The 22,247-nt window shown below is 39.7% G+C and overlaps 2 protein-coding genes across 2 annotated transcripts in view; both read right to left on the bottom strand.

The window, feature by feature from the left end:
• The window catches only part of LOC131394538 (zinc finger protein 709-like), a 340,324-nt gene that overhangs the window by 124,480 nt on the left and 193,597 nt on the right, over nucleotides 1-22,247 (bottom strand). The window lies entirely within an intron of this gene.
• Nucleotides 1-22,247, bottom strand: part of LOC131394559 (zinc finger protein 670-like) — a 152,114-nt gene that overhangs the window by 86,113 nt on the left and 43,754 nt on the right. The gene's annotated exons all lie outside the window — the stretch shown is intronic.

Here is a 22,247-nt window from a genome sequence, read left to right as displayed (position 1 = left end):
CTTTTGTCAGCAGCACACTATCTTCATGACCATTGCTTAATACAAAGCTTTTAAATCAGGAAATATCAGTCCGGCAAATTTGTTTTTCTTTTGCAAGGATGGTTTGGCTATTCTGACTTCCTGCAATTCTGTATAAATTTATGAACCAACTTGAAAATTTCTATAAAAAATAAGCTGGGATTATGAGAAGTATTGTGCTGCCTCTTCAGATCATTTTGGGGAGCAGTGCTAGTTTAATAATTTTAAGTCCTCTGATCCATGAAATTGGGATTTTTCCAACTTATTTATACCCTTATTAATTTCTGTCAATGATATTTTAGTTTTCATAGCAGTTGTTTTATATATTTTTGTTAAATTTATTCCTAAGTATCTTATTCCTTTTGGTGCTATTGTAAATGCATTTGTTTTCTTAATTTCATTATCACATAGTTCATTGCAAGTGTATAGAAATACAATTGTTTTTTATATTTTGATCTTGTATCCTACAACTTTGCAGAACTCAATTGGAAGTCATAATAATTTTTTTGTGGACTGCTTAGAGTTTTTTATATGCAATGTAGGGCTGGAAAAATTTTACCTTCTTCCCAAGTTTCTTTGTCTGGTCTAATAAACTGACATAAGACAGACTAATAGGAAAAAAACAAATTTAATTTCCCACATATGAGAGTCCTAAAAGAAATGAAACTCAAGGAAGTGGCCAGAGCAGGAAGTTTTTATACCTTTTAGACATAGAAACAATATATTTGGGAAGAACTGACAAGGCAGAGGGGTTCGAGCTAGTTACCGTAAATGGTGAAGAAATAACAAGATTTGTTTATACAGCTTTCTCAGCCCTAAATTCCCTGTCTCTGATGAAGAGGTTGCCTTCAACCCTCCTGGTTCAAAGAAGGTACCTATCACATAGAAAATTCATCTGCTGCTTTCAGGGGGAACAAAGGAGAGTCAGAGTGTCCATCTTGTGATGGCTGTGTCTCAAGTACCTTAAATTCAAATAATCAATAGGCCAACGTGCCATACCTTGGGGTGACATATTCTGAACCTCTACACAAGATACCTCATCTGGAAGTAAAGAGAGTTTTACATCTTCCCAACCAATCTGCATGCATTTATTTCTTTTTCTTGACTAATGGTTTTGGATAAAACCTCCAATTCATTCTAGAAGTGGCAAGAGCACACATCCTTCTTTGGTTCCTTATCTTCAGGCGAAAGCATCCAGTCTTCCACCATTAAATATAATATTAGCTATGGGTTTTCCACAAGTGCTCATTATGAAGTAAGGAAATTCCCTTCTATTCCTGGTATGCTGAGTGTTTTTTTTTTTTTTAAAGATTTTATTTATTTATTTTTCCCCCCAAAGCCCCAGTAGATAGTTGTATGTCATAGCTGCACATCCTTCCAGCCGCCGTATGTGGGACGCGGCCTCAGCATGGCAGGAGAAGCGGTGCGCCGGTGCGCGCCCGGGATCCGAACCCGGGCCGCCAGCAGCGGAGTGCACGCACCTAACCGCTAAGCCACGGGGCCGGCCCCTGCTGAGTGTTTTAATCATGAAAGGGTACTGGATTGTGTCAGTTAACTTCCCTGAGTCTATTGAAATGATCTGCCATTTTGGGTTTGTACTCTATTGATATCCTTTATTACATAATGGATTTTGAGATGTTAACCCAAACTTTCAACCCTGGAATAAACCCACTTGGTCATGGTATATAATTCTTTTTCATATGTTGCTGGATTGGGCTTGCTAGTATTTGTTGAGGTTTTTTGCATCCATATTCACAAAAGAAGTAAAGGATGTAGTATTTTTCTGCAATACACTTGTTGATTTTGGTATCAGAGTAGTACTAGCTTCACAAAATGAGTGTGAAGTGTTGTCTCTGTTCTATTTTTTAAGAGTTTATAAAGAATCCATAATAAACCTTCTTTGAGTGTTTGGAGAATTCTGAGTTGAAGCCATCTGGACCTAGGCTTACAGAAAGAGAGAGACATTTTGTTTACTGTTTCAACCACTTCACTTATAGTTCTAGTCAGATTGTCCATGTATTCTTCAGTTAGTTTCAGTAGTTTTTGTCTTTCAAGGAATTTATCCATTTCATTAGTTGCCATACAATTGTTCATTGAATTCCTTTAAAATTCTTTTTATTTAGCAATGTCAGTAGTAATATCCCTTTTTCTTCCTGATTCTATTAATTTGAATCTTCCCCCATTTTCTCTAAATCAATCTAGCTCAAGACTTGTCAATGTGTTAATCTTATCATAGAACCTACTTTTGGTTTCATTCATTTTCTCTGTGGCTTTTCTATTCCTCATTTCATTAATCTCTGCTCCAATTTTTATTATTTCCTTTTCTCCTTGCTATGGGTTTGGTACCTCATCTTTTCAAGTGTGCTAAGTTGAAAGGTTGGGTTACTGATTTGAGATCTCTCTTCTTTGCTAGTATAGGCCTTGATGGCTATAAATATTGTTTCTGTGTTCTGTTTGAGATGCAGACCATAAACTTATTGGCATTTCAGCTCTCTCCTGGACAGAATTAATCATTAATTGTTCAAGACGACCTATGTAAGCTTGTGGTTTTGCCTTTATAAACCCCTGCTGCCTCCTTCGTCCACTTCAGAGCACATTTGAGTTTCTACTCAAATCTGTGCCAGAATTACTATTCTCAGGACCCCAAATAAACCTCTTTCTTCTCTTGCAGTTCATGCCTTGTATTAATTGACATCACCAATGTCCTGGAAGCATAACTTACTCTACCAACTAGTCCAGTGAAAATTTCTCCTTTTTAGAAATAATTTCTGAGGTTGCTGTTTGATATTGTAAGTGAGCATAAGTGAGGCCATCTTGTTACACTACATGGCCCCAGCCCCTCATCCGTGTGACTACTCTCTGCACTGCATGTACTCCAAAAAGTTCACGTGCTTTCCTGATTTATGACCTCCACTTACATATGTACTCCCCAATAGCTTGATAAATTAAAAACTTTGTTCTATGAGTTTCTCTCCAGGAACAGGCTGACCACAGGTAGGAAACACACCTACGAGGTAATCATCACAGCCGACAGAAGAATGGAACAATGTGATGCCTGGAGCCGATCACACCTGGAGACCAACATCCCTGGACCCCCTCCTTCCTGCCCATTTTCCCTACATAACTGCCTCAAGATTCTGTAATTTTGGAAGATGGGTCTTTGAGACATTAGTCACCTGTCTTCCAATTTGCCAGCTAATCTAATTAAACTTTGTTTCTCGATCTCTAACTCATTGTGATTAATTGGTTCAGATCGCAGCAAGCAGAGGGAACCCATTGCTCAGTATCAATATTTGTTCTAAGTTTTGGAAGCCTCCTCCCAGAAGCCTAATTCCCTGTTTCTTTCCAGAATAATAGTCATCATACAGCGTAGAGTGTATCTTCCAGAAATACACAAATCTACTCCTAATTGCCTTTCATCATATTCTCCACTTTCTTGAGCGTCCTCTGACTTGAACCTATCATGATCTTGTGCCAATCAAGTTAGTTCTTTGGAAAGTAATTAAGAGCTTTTTGTTCATGGCTCACTTGGCCTCACGTGCAGGCAGAATCTCCATGCCAGGACACTCCAGCTGTTTTGGGAACAATGGAAATCCTCTCTGAGTGACAATCCCATTTTAGGAGTTGAGAGCTCAGTGCTGTGAAGAGACAACAGCTAGAGGTATCTTGATTGTCTCCTAGCCCTTCAGGAATGGCTTATATTACAGCCACCTCGTGAGCTGAAACAAGGGCAATTGGCACCCAAGTATTGCCAGTGCACCACCCCAAATGTATCGCCTCACTTCCCTGTGTAGGGACTGAAACAATAGTGTCCCTACTGGGCAATTGGCACCCAAGTATTGCCAGTGCACCACTCCAAATGTATCGCCTCACTTCCATGTGTAGGCACTGAAACAATAGTGTCCCTACTTTTCAAGCAAACTCACTCAGTACTTGTTAACCCTCAGCAACAGGAAGCTGGGGGCAGGGTTTCAAACACTGTAGTCCTGTTCTTCCTGGGAAGCCCTGTTAGTGGGAGGGGAGTTGACAAGGGGCCATGTGTGCTAGGCTGCAGTAGTCTGGGGTGGAGTCTTCACCAACATGAGCTGAGAGTAGCTAGGAAGGGAGTGTTCCTGGTTCAAATACCAGACTCTCATGTTTCTTACAAGACTGCATAGATTTTCTTGAATAAATGTTCTTCATTTGCTCTTTGCCTTTAGGACCATTTCCAGTAGCTTTAAGTGTTTTTAAATAATTTTGCTCAGTTTTATTGAGAAGTACATCAGCAGAGCTCTGTCACTGTTACACTACCCTAATACATTTAGTATGAAGCCCATTCCAGTAAATATGCACTGGTTTGAAAAAGGAAGGAAGCAGAAGCTCTAATATCACTTGTGAACAAAATTGAGAAAAATTTTTTATGGTTTCAAAAAGGTGTTGAACACTTTATAAAAATAAAATAATTTAGAGCATTACACAAACAGAATGGCTTCCCATTTAAAATGAATCACTCAATTGACATATAAAGTATGAAAAATAAAATATGGTGTTAGTCATGGTTCTTCAGGGAAACAACCAACATGATGTGTTTATGTAAATGTTTACACATATATATTCTTTCTTATTTTCTTTTTTTTAAGAAGTGGCTCATGTGATTATGGAGACATGGTTAGGTCAAAAATCTGCAGTCTAGATGAGCAGGCTGGAAACCCAAAGGAAGAATTGTGGTTCAAGTCCCAAGGCAGTCTAGTGGCAGAATTCCTTCTTGTTTGGGGAAGGTCCATCTTTGTTCTATTATAATCTACAATGGATTGGATGAGGTGCATCCACGTTAAGGAGGGTAATCTGATTTACTCTAACTCCATCCATTGAAATGGTAATCTCATTAAAAACAAAACAAAACAAAACCCTGCACAGAAATATCCAGTAGTTTGCCTAAATACTTGGGCACTATCGCTGAGCCAAGTTGACATGGAGATATTGGCTTATAGTTTTCTTTCATTGAGGTGTCTTTGTCTGGTTTTGGATCAGGAAGATAATGGCCTCAGAAAATGAATTTGGAAGTACCATGGTCTCCCCTTATCTGCATTTTCACTTTGCACAGTTTTCAGTTACCTGAGGTGACACATGGTCCAAAAATATTAAATGGAAAATTTGGAAAAAATGGAGAGACCACATTCACATAACTCTTATTACAGTATATATATATTTTTAATAATTTTTATTTATTTATTTTTCCCCCCAAAGCCCCAGTAGATAGTTGTATGTCATAGCTGCACATCCTTCTTAGTTGCTGTGTGTGGGACGCGGCCTCAGCATGGCCGGAGAAGCGGTGTGTCGGTGCACCCCCGGGATCCGAACCCGGGCCACCAGCAGCAGAGCGCGCACACTTAACCGCTAAGCCACAGGGCCGGCCCTACAGTATATTTTTATAATTGTTCTATTTTACTATTAGTTGTTGACCTCTTAGTGTGCTGAATTTATAAAATAAAATTTATCATATGTATGTATAGAAAAAACATTATATATATAGGATTTGGTACTATCCATGGTTTCAGGCACTCACTGAGGGTCTTGGAACATATCCCCCACAGATAAGAGGGGGCTACTGTATTTATTCTACTAGTTTTTGAAAGAGTTTAAATATTAGCATTAATTCTTTGAATTTGTCGTCGGTTTTATCAGGTTTTCTATTTTTTAATTCTTTCTTGGTAGGTTGCATGTTTCTATGAATTTCTCCTTTTCTTGTACATTGTCGAATTTGTTCACATAGAAATGTTCAGAGCAGTCCATTTTGATCTTTTTTATTTTTGAGGCATCCGTTTGTCTTGACATGAGCACAGCCATGTTTGGCCGCTCCATTGACCTATAGCCACCAGCACACAAAGAAATATAAAGCTGCTTTCTGTGTGGTGGGAACTGGCCTTTTCCCAGGAACTGGCCTTTCTCCCACGGAGAGAGTTGCAAGTTGTAACATTTCTTGGAGCATCGTAGCAGGGGATGGACTGGCCATCTGTGCCGGGCTAAGACGATAACCAAAGAGAACAATGCACGTACACAACTACTGGGCTGGGACGTTAGCCAAGGGGCTCAGTGCACGTCCACTACTGATAACCATTTTGTGCATGGGAACACTAGATGCTTGCTCTGTACTCTGTAACTGCTTATATAAACTGCTGGAAACTGAGACCCGGTGAGAGTTCCACCTGTGGAAGGGACGCCTTGCCCAGGACGTGTGATCCTTGCCCAGCCGCGTTGATTGACAGGACTCTTCCGGCAGTGGGGCGTGGATATTGTGAGTAATTGATTTGATGTGAAGTAATTGATTTGATGTGAAGTAATTGATTTGATGTGTTCTCTTTTCGGTCAACCTGGTGTTTCTCTTTCTGGTTGATTTGTGTCATTTCTCTTCAGCCGATGTGGATGTTTTCCCTTTCCAGTCGAGCTGATGTTTTTTCCCTCTTACTGACCTATTCGGATCTGTTTGCAGACTATCACCTTTACTATCCTCTATATAATAAAATATACCTTCAGTTCATTTGTTTGGAGTGGAAAGTGTCTTTTACGTCTCCGATCGAATCCCCGAACCTCTTATAACACCGTTGTAATAAGTCTTCAGTCTTCAATCTTCTTTTCATTGTTTCCTGCTAACTTGGGCTAACTTTGGGGTCACTTTGTTGTTATTTTTTAGTTACTTGAAGCATAAATTTAGGTTGTTAACTTAATACCTGTTGTCTTAATATAGGTGTTTATTGCTATAAACATCCCCCTTTTTTTTTTGTGAGGAAGATCAGCCCTGAGCTACCATCCATACCCATCTTCCTCCACTTTATGAGGGAGGCCGCCACAGCATAGCCTGACAAGCGGTGCATCGGTGCGGGCCCAGGATCCGAACCCTGGGTCGCTAGCAGCGGAGCATGTGCACTTAACTGCTACGCTACGGGGCCGGCCCCAAACTTCCCTTTTAGTACTCCTTATGTTGCATCCCATAACTTTTTGAAAGATGTGTTCTCATTTTTGTTCGTCTCAAGATATTTTTAAAATTCCCTTTTGATTTAGTCTTTGACCCAGTGGTTGTCCAAGAGTATCTTATTTAGTTTCCACATATTTCTGAAATTTTACAATAAGATTTTAGATAAACAGTCTTTTAGCGTGAGCTTTTACTGTTTCTTGAACAGGCATTAGACTATGTTTGATGTTTGCTGCAGCTGTAGGTGCTAGAGGATTCAATACCCTGTAGTTTCCTTGTACTTACCTCCCCTGGAATGTTTGGATATCCCTAGAAACTCAAGTAGACTCTGTGCCTCGCAGCTCTGTTTTAATCTACTGTTTTTATCCTGGGGCCCTTCTGATATGGTGTCAGGTATTCGGGAGAGAAAATGTCCTATTACATTATGCATGTTTTGGTGGTAAAAAAAAATCCTGGACTATGAATTAAGAACAGGTTTTTAGCTTTTATATTTCCTCCCATTTGTCAGAGAGGAAATGTGAGGGCCTGGGAGTTGTCTAATTGTATTTTCTCAACCAGATAAGGGTTTAGCAAATTAGTTTCCTTTGAGGGATGGTTTATGTTAGAAAAAAAATACTTTGTATGTATATCAAAATGTTTTCCCCCATTTCCTGCATGAAGCATGAGGCATTGTTTTTCTGATCTTTGCTTTGAGAGCCTAGTTGGGCTCCTGGAGAAAAAAAATCATAAATTGTCAGGGGTCCCCTAAGACTGGCCCTGCCTAGAGTTTTAACTTTCAAGGTCATCCATATTGTGACTCCAAATTCACCTGTTACATTTTATATGTTCTCAGAGGCTGATGGCTCCAGTCGTCTCTCCTCCTGGAATATAGTAATTCTCCACATTTGCCTGTCTCTCATTTTGGGGCATTGCTTTGTCATGGAACCTCAAATTTCTCATGAATCTAAGAAGACGTATTATTTTTCAGGTTGTGCAACATGTTTTTGTTCAGAAGATGAGAATGATCACTTCAAGCTCTTTACATATCTAAACAGAGACCAATCATTCACTTCAGTTGCTCTGTATTTTTCCCTTGTGAGACTATGCCGTTTTCACTTATTGTTTCTATTGCTAGTGACCATGTGTTCTTTCAAATGTTTTTCTTTGTGACCAACGCATTTAAAATCATACTGGGGGCCGGCCCCGTGGCTTGGTGGTTAAGTGCGCGCGCTCCGATGCTGGTGGCCCGGGTTCGGATCCCGGGCGCGCACCGAGGCACCACTTCTCCGTCCATCCTGAGGCCGAGTCCCACATACAGCAACTGGAAGGATGTGCAGCTATGACATACAACTATCTACTGGGGCTTTGGGGAGAAAAAAATAAAATCTTTAAAAAAAAAAAAATCATACTGGGATCTCTTCCTTCCTTTCTTGTCATCTCCTAAAAATTCCAGACCATGAAAACATGTTCATCACCCAAAAGACATTTTTGATGTGTTACCTTCAGTTTTATCATATCCCTTTTGGGGGCAAGATTCACACCCTATCCCAAATGGGATTGTATGGCAAGACTGATGTCAACAAATGTACCATGTGAAAAGAAAAATTTTTTTTACTCAAAGGTACTTTTTAAGGAGAGTAGGGAAGGGTAAGCTGGTTCAGGTGGTTTGTGAAAAAATGAATGGGTTGGACTTTTATGGTGTGTAGAGGTAGATGGAGCAGGTTTTCAAGGTTTGACCCTCCTACCAATAACACACAAAAAAGGGGGCATGTGTCAGCGTGCATAACATTACAGCCCTCTCTTTGACTACAGGTGTGATCCTGTGGATCACTGGCAAGGCGGCACTGAAAAACTATAATTTAAGTACTTGGTATTGAGAATGAATGAGACATTAGTTTCCTGACAAAAATTAAAACAATAAAAGAATAAAAAATAAAATTTGCCTGAGGAAAAACATACTTTAACTTGTATGCGCTGATAATACTGACTCATAATGTATAATTATTAAACGAAGAAAACTGCAGTTTAGCTAAAAATGCATAACTATAATGGTATATTTTAACATATCCTCTGAAGAAAGGAAAAAAAATATTTGTTAACATGATGGCTTAGAAAACAGTTGATAAAATATTTCTATGAAAGAACTACAGAAACGACTGTTACACAAAAAAAATCCACATAGTTTTAATCATATACAATCAAATGTAACTGAAAACGTCTTGAAGGATTACATTCAGGTAAAAGTAACAGGAAACACAGTCTTCCTGACGTGAGGAAGGTGCTTATTCTTACAAAGAAGGATTAGGTCAAGGCACAATGTAGCAGAGAAACAAACTCCAATGTCGTTCTTTTCCAGGGCACCATTGTGGATGTCATGGTGAATAAGGAAAAGATAGTCACTAGCACTATTAACAACATAAGGTGTTTCCTATACACATTAAACCTTATACAGATATTATCTAGAAAGAGGGGAATCAGAATACTCCCAATCATGAAAGTCCAAATTAGCTTCCTGGTGAACACAAGGCTTACAGAAAAATCCAACTCTCAAGTATCTTTGATGTAGAACTTATAAAGACATCAGTGAAAACATACATCTCTAAGAAAATGGAAATCAAACAGTTGGTGGTGGTTTTGAAAATACTCTTGACTGGAAAGGCAAAGAATCAGCAAAATGGGTGGAACATGATTTCCTCTAAGCTCCTATGTACCTGGCTCTCTCCCTGTATGGTGGTTCCAAAATCTGACCAACGCCTTCTTCACTTCTGGTTTCAAAATCTCATTCAAGTGAGCCTACTGGTGTATTCCAATATGGAACCATAAAGGGGATAGATAATGGAAAATCTACTTTCTAACATTACTCACAGGGAGGATATCTTCAACTCCATATTTTTTGTCCTGTCTCAGGACTCTCTTCTTAATTCAAGGTTTATTCACCAAATACCAGTCAGAAGGAAGGACAATTAGCAAAGGCCCAAGCATGAAAACAATAATACACAGGAAACTAAGCTCTTTGATAAACTTGCCATACATAAAAAATTATTTCAATTGTTTAATGCTATGTATATACTATATTCACCACTCCAGAAAAGGAGCTTTCTCAGTACGAAAAGTAGCAGGTATACAATGGACTAGGAATATCCAGGAATTGTCACATGGCCAGTACCAAACTGTCATTTTTCAATGTCCCCTTAACACAGAAAAAATCAAACATTAGAAAAATATTAAACCTAACTGCATATTAGAAATGCACTTCAATTTACCCATGAATCCAACAGGCTTCAAAATGGAAAGAGAGGGCCGGCCCCGTGGCTTAGCGATTAAGTGTGCACGCTCCGCTGCTGGTGGCCCAGGTTCCGATCCCAGGCGCGCACCGACGCACCGCTTCTCCCGCCATGCTGAGGCCACATCCCACATACAGCGACTGGAAGGCTGTGCAACTATGACATACAACTATCTACTGGGGCTTTGGGGGAAAAAAATAAATAAATAAAAATTTAAAAAAAAATGGAAAGAGAAAAGATCATTAACTGATTTAAGGAAAGATCACTACCTGTTAATCTTATCTACAATTGTTGAAGGGTGACTTGAAGAATTACCTCATCTTAATATTCATTTCCGAATGTAATTAGTAGAAATCCACAGCCCAATGACGTACTTTAAGAAAGAAGCTTAGAAAACCAATATGTTGACAACTTTCATAACAACTCTTTCATATTGAATGTTTTCTTAGTGGCAGTGGAGCAGAAGACGTGCGGCTCAGCCGAAGCAGCGTCTGCATGTGGGCCCTAACCTGTCCCCGCCTGAGTCATTTACATTTAAACAGAATGTCTTCCAGGCCTGGGACTGACTCTGTTGTTTCCCCACCTCTTTATGAACGCGTGGTGACAGGTGTGCACAGGGAATTCCTGATTCAGTTTCAAGGAGGAGCAAGTACAGACAAGAGGGTGGCCCAGGCCAGGCCACGCTGGAACAAGAGGGTCTCATGTCCTCTAGGGGTCAAGGGCTTGGTGTAAGGCTGCAAGGCCACTCAGGAAACCCTGACCCTTGTTTAGAAACACACACACTTAAATGTGACCTCACCATCTGTAATAAGAGTCTGGCTCCATTTTCATCTTTAATCCTTGCCAGCATTCAGCCTTCCACCCATCCCCGCCCCACCCCTACTCATTTGGTCTTTAGATAAAGAATCCTGGGGCACTTGGTTCTGGTGGGAAACAGAGACCCCACCACCCTAACAGGGCACAGGGACTCTTCTCAGACCAACCACAAGCTACGAGAGGTGTTCACTAAATTCTCAAGTTTACGTTGTACACTGGAGGGAAATTTATTTTAGATCAATTTTTGCCTTTATCCCTAGAGAAGTTTGAAATGTCAATGGTTATAATATTCCTAAGGCAATTGATTCCTAATTTCACTGACATAAGAAAACTAATAAATCTTTATGTAAATGTGGGATGCATCTGGAAAATTTTTCCCCAGCTTTACTGAGGTATAATTGACTAATAATATTGCCAATATTTAAAGATTACAACCTGATGGTTTGATATATGTGTACTGTAGACAGTGGATTAAGCATTCTCATCACAGACACACAAAGTAACTATGTGAGATGATGGATGTGTTAATTAACCTGGAAATTCTAATAAGCCTAAGAGAGTGGATTGGAAAACTCTTTTGCATTGCAAAGCTCTTAATGCATTTATTTACATATACAAACAGCTTTATTGAGACACAATCTGTATACAGATTGTGTATACAGCATTTGGGTCAATGACTGACCGCATATACCACGGTGGTCCCATAAGATTAGTGCCACAGTACAAATCCATAGGCCATATGCCTAAATTTCCTAGTTTTTCCCCATTATTGCTCTTGGTGTCATATCTAACATATTTTTGCCAAATCCAAGGTCAGGAATTTTTTCCAGTGTTTTATATACTTCTGTTATACTTTTACTTTCATCTTTAGGTCTCTGATCCTTTTTGGTAAGTCATCGTATGTTGTGTGTTCTAAGGGTACAATCTCTTCCTTTTGCACATGGCTATCCAGTTGGCCCAGCACAAATTTATGAAAAGAATACTCGTTCCTCACTTTTGGTAGCTTTGTCAAAGATCACTTGACCATAAATGTGGGGGTTTATTCCTCTACTCTCAATCTTCCACACATCTCTATGTCTATCCTTGTGTCAGTACCACACTATCTTGATTACCTTTGCTTAGTATAAAGTTTTGAAATCCAAAAACATTAGTCCTACGACATGGTTTTCTTTTTCCAGATTGGTTTGACTATTCTGGTTCCCTTGCAATTACATGTAATTTATGAAACAGCTTGCCAATTTCCATAAAGGGCACGGCTGGGAGTATGATAGGTATTGCATTGAATCTCTAGATCATTTTGTGGAGTGGTGCCATTTCAATAATGTGAAGTCCTGAAAACCATGATGTGGGGATATTTTCCCATTTATTTATACATTTCTTATTTTCTTTTGACTATGTTTTGTAGTTTTCAGAGTATTCATTTTGTACTTTGGGTTTAGTTTGTTCTTTTTCTGGTTCCCTTGTTAACTTGATATCTTTTTTTTCATATAGGTGTTAATTGCTATAAACTCTCCTACTACCCTTATGCTGCACACAAGTGTCCTTGTGTTTTCTCCCCTGGTGTGTCTGGGCATCCTTAGAAAGTTAATCTTAGGTAGCGTGTCTTGCAATTCTTTGTTTTAACCCATTGTTTTTATACTGGAGCCCTGTTGATATGTGGGAAGGTGTTAGGGTGGGAAAATTTTCTCATACATTATGACTAAACCTGTAACGTTTTGATGGGACAGAATCCCTGGACTATTAACTTCAGAACAGGTTCTTAGCATTTATTCCTCCCCTCTTGTCAAAGAGAAATCCTGAAGAGTCTGGGAGTTGTGTGACTCTTCTTTCCCCAATCAGATAAGGTTTTGGCAAATTAATTTTCTTTGAAAGATGGGCTATGTTACAGAGCACAAAATACTTGGTTGTATCTCAAAAAGTTTCCCCTCACTTCCTGCATGAAGTATGAGACAATTTTTTCCAGTTTCCACAACAAGAGTCTCCTTGGGGGCCAGCCCCATGGCTTAGCGGTTAAGTGCACGTGCTCCACTACTGGCGGCCCGGGTTCCGATCCCAGGCGCGCACCGACGCACCGCTTCTCCGGCCATGCTGAGGCTGCGTCCCACATACAGCAACTAGAAGGATGTGCAACTATGACATACAACTATCTACTGGGGCTTTGTGGGGAAAAAAAAAGAAGGAGGATTGGAAATAGGTGTTAGCTCAGAGCCGGTCTTCCTCAGCAAAAAGAGGAGGATTAGCACGGATGTTAGCTCAGGGCTGATCTTCCTCACAAAAAAAAAAAAAAAAAAAAAAAGAGTCTCCTTGGGTTCCTGGTGGAAAAATACATAAATTTCGGGGGTTCACTAAGACTGGACTCCCTAAAGCTTTTAACTCTCAAACTAGTACAATCTACATCTCCAGCAAATTCATCACTAACAGTTGATGTGTTCCTGGAGGTTGCTGCCTCCAGTTGTTTCTCCTTCATGTAAGTGGTAATTCTCTATACTTTACAGTCTCTCATTGGGGAGCATTGGTTTGCCATGTAATTTCGAATCTCTCTTGGATCTAAGAAGAGATGTTGCTTTTCAGGTGGTTCAGGTTTTTTCTTGTCGTGAAGATGAGATGATCACTCAGAGCTTTTTACAGATTGGAACAGAAACCATCCATTCACTTCTGTTGCTGTATTTTCCCTTGTGAGATTGTACCATATTCCCTTATTAAGTCTCCTGCTAGACCCATGTGGGTGGTTTCAAGTTTTTCTTTTGTAACTAGTGCATCTAAAAATATTATTATATTGGAATCTCTGTATTCAGATTTATTTTCCTCATCTTATAAAAACTCACTAACCTGAATACGATTTTGTCACCCAAAAGACACTTTCCACTGGTTACCTTCTGCTTTATCATTGCCCTTTTCGGAACAGGATTAACACCCTACCTAAAATGGGATTGGATGTCAAGACTATGTCACCACATGCAGCAAGTTAATAGAAATATGTTTGTGGCTCAAAGGTACTTTCTAAGGAGAGCAGGGCAAGGGTAAGCGGGTTGTGGTGGCTTGTACAAGGCCGAATGTCTTGAACGTATAAGGTGTATAGGGTTAGAGTGTGCAGGTTTTCAAGGTTTGGCCCACCTACCCATTGGCACAAAAAGAAAAGGGGCATGTGTCAACCTTCCTGACATATTTACCCACTTTGGGCCAGACAGGGTGAGCAGGTATCTCAAGCCAATGAAGACTCAAATATTAAAACTGAGGTCAGTGTCTTTATTCAAGTTCACTCCTGAGGCTTATTGATGGAATTATGACAAATCTCATTAGATGGACTTGAATTTGAATATTAATTGAAAAGCCATGTGAAAAGCACAAGAAATTATAATTAGGATCAAAGAGCCTCCAAAAATATTTGAATCCAGTTATTCCAGGGTGTTGGAGAGATCCAGGAAATTGTCAGTGTGGTTCCGGAACTCTGTTCAAATATTTAAGTCATGCAACTGTTTATTTTAATTTGTTGTGTAATTTCTTATGTTATTGGTGGCACTTTGCCAGTGAAACCTGCCCACATGCAGCGAGCAGCCCTTTTAGGGGAACAGAGCTCTCCCTGGCTGGTTAATCATAGTCCAAACGCAAGTAGTCACCAGCTACCACGGCTGCCAGGGAGTTTTCCTTCATGGAAAACATCTCAAACATTAGCTGTCTGCTACAGGTATTTTGAGTGTTTTGGACATTTCTTGATTGGCATTAAGGATGTGTTTTTTGAATGATGTCATGTGTGCCCAGGTCAGGACCAGTGACTCCCACGACAATGAGCACATGAGTGCAAATGATAGGAAAACAGCACCTTTGTGTTGGATGGACTTGAGGGGGTTTGATGAGGGTGCTCAAAATGGAATATTGACACGCAGGGCACACAGACTACAGGTGATGTTAAGAGGAAAACCCAGGAGTGGTATATTGAGTGGTGGCTAAAGGGCACTATTACAATAAACCAAAGACCTGTAGGATTGACCGTTCTGACAGAAAAGTGTAGTATAGAAAGGTTCTACTTATAAGGTGCCAGTAAGCCTGATGATCAGAACAAAATAATAAACCTCAAAGACTAAGGTTTTGAATGTAACTCAAACAGCAGGAACATCTATTTAGAAGAAGGCAAGGTTTGTCTAAGTAAGCCATTAGGCCATCCTAATCCTAAGAGGGTTGAAGCCTGAGTCATGAGAGGTACAAGACTCACTGAATACCTTTTTCAAGAGCCCAATGCTTTATATTTTGAGACAGATGATAATATCAATAATTTCTAGAGTGTCTTGGTGAGTCCTTGATCCTGGCTTCAGTAGGATCATGTATGATAGGATGAGTAATTTTTCTGTATGGTTCTACTATGGTCTGAGTGTAGCAAGCAGCCCAGCAGAGGGGTGAGGAGCCCTACAGAGTCTATCTGCCATCAGCTGTAGGGACCCCCTTCCTCCACCTGGACTTAACGTGCACGGATTATGTTACCTGTGACATGTTTTCTTCACATCAGGTGCTTTGGTGAGTCACTAAGTTATCCACAATAGGGTAGGGAAGTCTTTTGAATTTTGCAAAGACCTTTAGGTTAGACTCCTCTTAATAATTTTGTATTACAGAGGCACAGGGGTCAAGATTAACATCATTAGGTTTCAGGAGTCAATATGTGTCTCAGAAATTTGAGTCAATTTATCACCCTGAGCAATGAAATCAGCCTCTGCAGATTGAGGTTTAATATGTGCATGGGCCGGCCCCGTGGCTTAGCGGTTAAGTGCGCGCGCTCCGCTACTGGTGGCCCGGGTTCGGATCCCGGGTGCGCACCGACACACCGCTTCTCCGGCGATGCTGAGGCCGCGTCCCACATACAGCAACTAGAAGGATGTGCAACTATGACATACAACTATCTACTGGGGATTTGGGGGAAAAAAATAAACAAGGAGGAGGATTGGCAATAGATGCTAGCTCAGAACCGGTCTTCCTCACCAAAAAGAGGAGGATTAGCACAGATGTTAGCTCAGGGCTAATCTTCCTCACACACACACAAAAAAATAATAATATGTGCAGAGTAAGAAGTGAGTTTGATTTGTACTTGGGTATTGTCAGGCAAGGTATCCCAGAGTTTTTTTGCCAAAGGGGGCAACCTTGGATAAGGAGTTGTTGCTAATGGTGGGATGAGACAGCTAGATCATTGGCAATGGGCAAAGGATCTGTAAAAATGTGCAGATGAGTTTGATCTTTGGCCTGGGAATTCTCTCCTGTTAGCACGATTACCTGGAGTTTGATCAATCTGATCCAATCTGTGATCAGGGTTGGCTTGTTTCCTCCAGGTAAAGAACACGGCACCCCATCAGTGGTGCACACTGTTCATCAAGTATATGAACTCCTTGGTCATTCATGTGCCCCCAAGTCACTCCCAAGAAGCAGCCACCGTGTCTTAAAGGGAGGTGACCTCCTCCAGAATGTATTACATCAATCACAGAAGAGGGGTACACATTTCCTCCTGCAGGTGTGATATGCCAGAAGTGCCATTTTGGGCTCCATCCTGTAAGAACCCCTGTCTTCAATGAGGACTTTTATTAGCAAACCCAAGGGGTCCTGCACTTATGACCCAAGGCAAAATGCAAAGCTGTCTGTGGAGGACCATCAAGTTAGGCCCTCGGAGGGCCTCCATTTACAAAGAGTCTGTCAGTTGCCATCAGTGGCTTCTCTAATTGTGTGCAGCACTAGATGAGAATAGTTCTAGTACAAGAATGCCTTGGGCAATTTATGTCCACCACAGGAGGTATGGAGGCTTAGATACATAATAGGAGGCTGCTAAAGCCACTATGGAAAGAGGCTTGTGGAGGGAGATGCTAATGGACTGACTTATTTTGACAAATTCTAGAGCCATTTATTTCCCTGCTCAAAGTCAATCAGTTGAAGCATTGTTGAATAAGTAAGCAAGCAGATCTGATAAATATGCGATGTTTCTGTTCACTGTGGCTGACAGAATATGTCCATGACATGGGTTCTACCACTGCTTCCGTGACCCTTTCAGCTCACAGGCCCCTGGCATTGTCTGGTGGAAATTTTCCAAAGTGGGATCTGCACATGGATCTCTAAAGATGTTTCCAAGTAAGCAGACATGAGTAGGCTTGAGTTGGGAAACAAAGAGCTGGAAATGTTCTATGGATAAAATGGATAAAGAAATGATGCTGATGCACATGGATGAGTATGTCCCCAGACAGACCCCACTTAGGAGACACCTTTTGTTTCAGAACCACAATATTTCTACAGATCTGTCCACAGAACCTGATTTAAACTCAAAGAATCTGGGAGCCCTTTCACTTCACTCCTAATTATGAGTATGAGATGACAGCAGCTGCCACCCTAGAGGGTTTATTTAAATTAAGACAGATTTGCAAGAAAGGCTTATTGAGGAATGAATTCTTTTCAATACTTCAATTCTTCCTAAGAAGGATCCCACAGTGCTAGAAAGAAGTGTTGAATGCATAAAAATCAAGGATCAGGAGAGTTTAACATTATCCTAACATGTGAAAGTGTTTCTGTTATTCATTTTCTATAAATTGCATAAATATATAATATTTTTGTATACTTCTGAAATTTCACAAATGTATAGTAATCTTACCATCAAAAAATGGGAAATCTGTCATCATCAAAAAGAACACTCTTGTGGTGACCATCTGAATGACACTTCTCCACTGCATGTTAACATTAAAAAAAACGGAAGAGTAATAATTTCTTTTGCTCTTTATTAAACCTCGTAGCTGTTACTGCTCTTTCTGACTTTTCCACTACATCGCAGGACATCTAAGCCTACGGAAATGAAAACTGTGACAGCAAGGTGGGCTATGGAACTTTGTGGATCATTGAAACTAAAGACTTCCAGCTACTCCTGCTAAAAAAGACAATGATTTTTCCCCATTTCTCCTTTTATACTCAATTAGGATATTCCTCAAAATGATACCTTGTCTCTGCAGCACATTTCAATTATTCCTTGGATGATTGCCTCTAAACACCGATAGCTCTTTTTGGTGTTTCCACTGGGAGATCACAGTGGAGTTGCATAGATATCACTCTACACACCGAATACACTCAGGATGAGCTGAACACTGCAGATGAATGCAAGTGCTTCTCTAAATGGGAGGAGCTCCATAGTTTAATGGGGTATATATTGCACATTCAGTCTGTATAGCAGCAACATGAAAATGCTAAAGACTATAACATTTTAAATATTTAAAGGTAAAAAAAAATCCTTTCAAATGATATTAAAAGCAAAAAGACACCACAAAGAACTGAGGCTTAAATCAACAGGAAGTCTCAAGTCTCAGACAACAATAATAATGACATCCTCCCTCACTCCTACCGGCACAGAAAAGAGATATACACACCTCAGCCTCCCTACTAGCCCAATGTTATTATTTTCACTTTTCTTCAAAGCCCATATTTCCATCTTATAAGACAAGGGTTCCCCATTTGTTAATCAACTCTCTTTTCTCACAAACATATAAGCACCAGGATTTCAAGAACTTGTCTGCTTCATGTTGCTACATCCAAATCCTACTGGGCCTTATTTCTGCTGAAATTGGGTACAGTGACTCCACAGTGCATAGCATGTGAGGGATGTTGAAACATGAGCTCAAGAGCATAGGTAAAAAGAAAGAGAAAGAAAGGCTTGTTTGGCACAGTGGTCCCATCTCTCTTTCCTTTGCTAGGTTTGTATTGTCTCACAATTTACCTAAACTCAAAGGCCACAGTTGAGTCATAAAGAAGATATAGTAAAAATATTATGTAGTAAACTAAGAAGTGAATTTTTATATTTTAATCTACATACTTTATGATAAACAGTGTCTAATACACTGTAGGAAATACATCAGTGTTTTGATAATAAGTAACAAAGGCAAAAGCTGTTCCAGAAGACCAGGAGCTGGCCTGCATTCACTGGGAGGACAAGTCTAATCCTGCATAAAAGATGAGAAAAATGTCACACACCTCCTTCATCAAAGGTACACAGACAAGACAAAACTAAGGGTATTTTGTAACCATAACAGTAAAAGTGGTAAAAGATAAAATCTCAAATCATAAAAATGGGTAATAATCCCTACTTCTTAATAAAATGACTGACTGGAACTACTTACAAATTAACTTTAGCTCTACTGTATTGTTTTTGCCTTCTAAAAAACAATGATTAGGTTTACCAAAGATAAAAGTTTACCAAAGATAGAATTAAGTTTGCCCCCCACAGCATTCAATGCAGAAAACGACTTGATCCTTGAATAGGAATCACATCATCTAACATAGGGCAAAATCTTGTAAGCACCCTGTTACTGTTATACCTCACAGTCCTTTACGGTCTGTGGTCAATCTTACTAGAACGAGTTACACCTCCTTCCTTTGATTAGAGGTGCAATCCTGCAGGTCACTGGCAAGTAGACGCTGAAAAAACTATGATTGTAAAGTTTTGGGTTAAGAATGAATGAGAAATTACTTTCATGACAAAGATTGTAACTTTAAAAGAATAAAAAATACAGTTTACCTGAGGAAAAAACACCTTAATTTGTATGCACATGATAAAATTGACTCATCAAGGGCCAGCCCGGTGGCGCAAGCGGTTAAGTGCGCGCACTCCCCTGTGGCGGCCCGGGGTTCGCTGGTTCGGATCCCGGGCGTGCACCGATGCACTGCTTTGGCAAGCCATGCTGTGGCAGCGTCCCATATAAAGTGGAGGAAGATGGGCACGGATGTTAGCCCAGGGCCGTCTTCCTCAGCAAAAAAAGAGGAGGATTGGCGGATGTTAGCACAGGGCTGATCTCCTCACCAAAAAAAAAAAAAAAAAAAAAAAAAAAAAAAAAAATTGACTCATCAAATACAATGATTAAATGATGAAAATTGCAGGGCCGGCCCCGCGGCTTAGTGGTTAAGTGAGTGTGCTCCACTGCTGGCGACCCGGGTTCGGATCCCGGGCTCGGATCCCGGGCTCGCACCGACGCGCTGCTTCTCTGGCCATGCTGAGGCCGCATCCCACATACAGCAACTAGAAGGATGTGCAGCTATGACACACAACTATCTACTGGGGCTTTGGGGGGAAAAAATAAATAAATAAATCTTAAAAAAAAAAATGATGAAAATTGCAAAGTATATCTGAAAATCCATAATTAAAATGGATTTTAATATATTTTCTGAGGACATGAAAACCACAATATTTATTAACACACAATGGCTCAGAAAACAGTTGAGAGAATATATCAATGAAACAACTACAGGAGTGCTCATTTCACCAAGAAATGCACATAGTTTTAATGACATACAAACAACCTTTATTCAAAACATATTGAGGGAATATGTTCAGCTACAAGGAACAGAAAACACAGTTTTCCTGACAGGAGAAAAGTGATCATTCTCACGTGGCAGAACTAGGTCAAGGCAGCCACTGCATAATGCAGCAGAGAAACAAACTCCCATATTCTTTTTATGCCCCACTCTAGATGTTATGGTGAATCAGGAAAACATGCTCACTAGCACCATTAACAGCATAAGATGTTTCCTATACACATTAGACCTTATACAGATATCATTTAGAGAAGAGGAGAATCAGAGAATACTCCCAACCACAAAAGTCTGAATTAGGTTCCTGGTGGACACAAGAGACCATACAGAAAATTCCTAACTCTAATAGATCTTTGATGTGAAGCTTGTGAAAATATCAGTGGAAAATATATCTCTATGGAAATGGAAATCAAAGAGTTGTTGGTGGTTTTCAAGATACTCTTTGACTAGAAGGGCAAAGAATCTAGAAAATGGGATGGAAAATGGTGTCCTCAAAGCTCCTCTGTAATTGTCTCTCTCCCTGTATGATGGCTCCAAAATCTGACTAATGCCTTGTTTGCAACTGCCTTCCAAATCTCACGCAAGTGAGGCTACTGGTGAATTCCAACTTGGAACCAAAAGGGGGATGGATTCTTAAAGACCTACTTCTTAATATTACCCTCATTGGCATAACACAATACAGGGTGATGTGTCCAGCTCTAGATTTTGTTGCCCTATCACAGGCCTCTACTTAATTCAAGTCTATTCACCAAATACCAGTCAGAAGGAAGGACAAAGAGCAAAGGCCCAAATATGAAAATAAGAATTCACAAGAAAGTATACTCTTTGATACACCTGCCATACATAAAAATTTATTCCAACTGTTTAATAGTAAATTAAACATTAATATGGAAAATAAGAAAAGGCTCCTATACTCATCCCCCCCAGAAAAGGAGCTTTCTCTAAGAAAGGCACAATACATACAACGGATTAGGCATATCTGGGAACAGCAATACAAGGACACTAAGAAAATCCCAACAAATACAAACTATCATTTTCAATTGCCCCTAAATACAGAAAAATGAATACATTATTAAAAAATTGAAGACAAAATATTAGTTGATTTAAGGAAAAACCACTACTTAGTAATTTTATGTACTATTGATGAAAGATGACTTGCAGAATTACCTCACTTCAATATTCATTTCTGAAAGTACTTAACAGAAATCCACAATCCAATGTTGCCCTTTAAGAAAGATCCTTGGTAAATACAATATATTTACAAATTTCATAACAACTCTTCCATGTTGCAAGTGTTCTAGAACAGCCTACACATTAATTTCCATCAAGCTTTCTCATATGACTTATATTTATATTTCTTTTTAGTGAGAATTTCACATATAATGGTGTAAGCCATTCCCATGTTGTTTACATCCAAGACGTTTGAATCAAGGGACTCTTTTTATGCCTTCATTAAGATCTGGGATGACAAAAGTCTTTCCACATTCATTACATTTATATGGTTTTTCCTCTGGTGTGCATTCTCCCATATCCTCAAAAGTTTGCATGACAAATAAAGGCTTTCCCACGTTCCTGTTATTCATAGGGCTTATCTCCAGCATGAGTTCTTTCAAGTCTACAAAGAGAACTGGGAAAACCAAATGCTTTACTACATTTTGCACATTGATGCAGTTTCTATCCAGTATGATTTCTTTTATATATTTGGAAAATGTGATGAGAACTGAAGACTTGCCCATTTTCTCTATATTCATAGGTTTGCACTCCAGCATGACTTCTTTCATGTCTTCAGAGTAATCTGGGATACATGAATGCTTTCTCACATTCCTTACATTTGTAAGGTCTATCTCCAGTGTGAATCATCACGTGTGATTGGAGGCTTGAGCAATCTA

This window comes from Diceros bicornis, chromosome 30 (genome assembly GCF_020826845.1).
Source record: "Diceros bicornis minor isolate mBicDic1 chromosome 30, mDicBic1.mat.cur, whole genome shotgun sequence".
NCBI lineage: Eukaryota > Metazoa > Chordata > Mammalia > Perissodactyla > Rhinocerotidae > Diceros > Diceros bicornis.
This window is presented reverse-complemented; position numbering and strand designations above follow the sequence as displayed.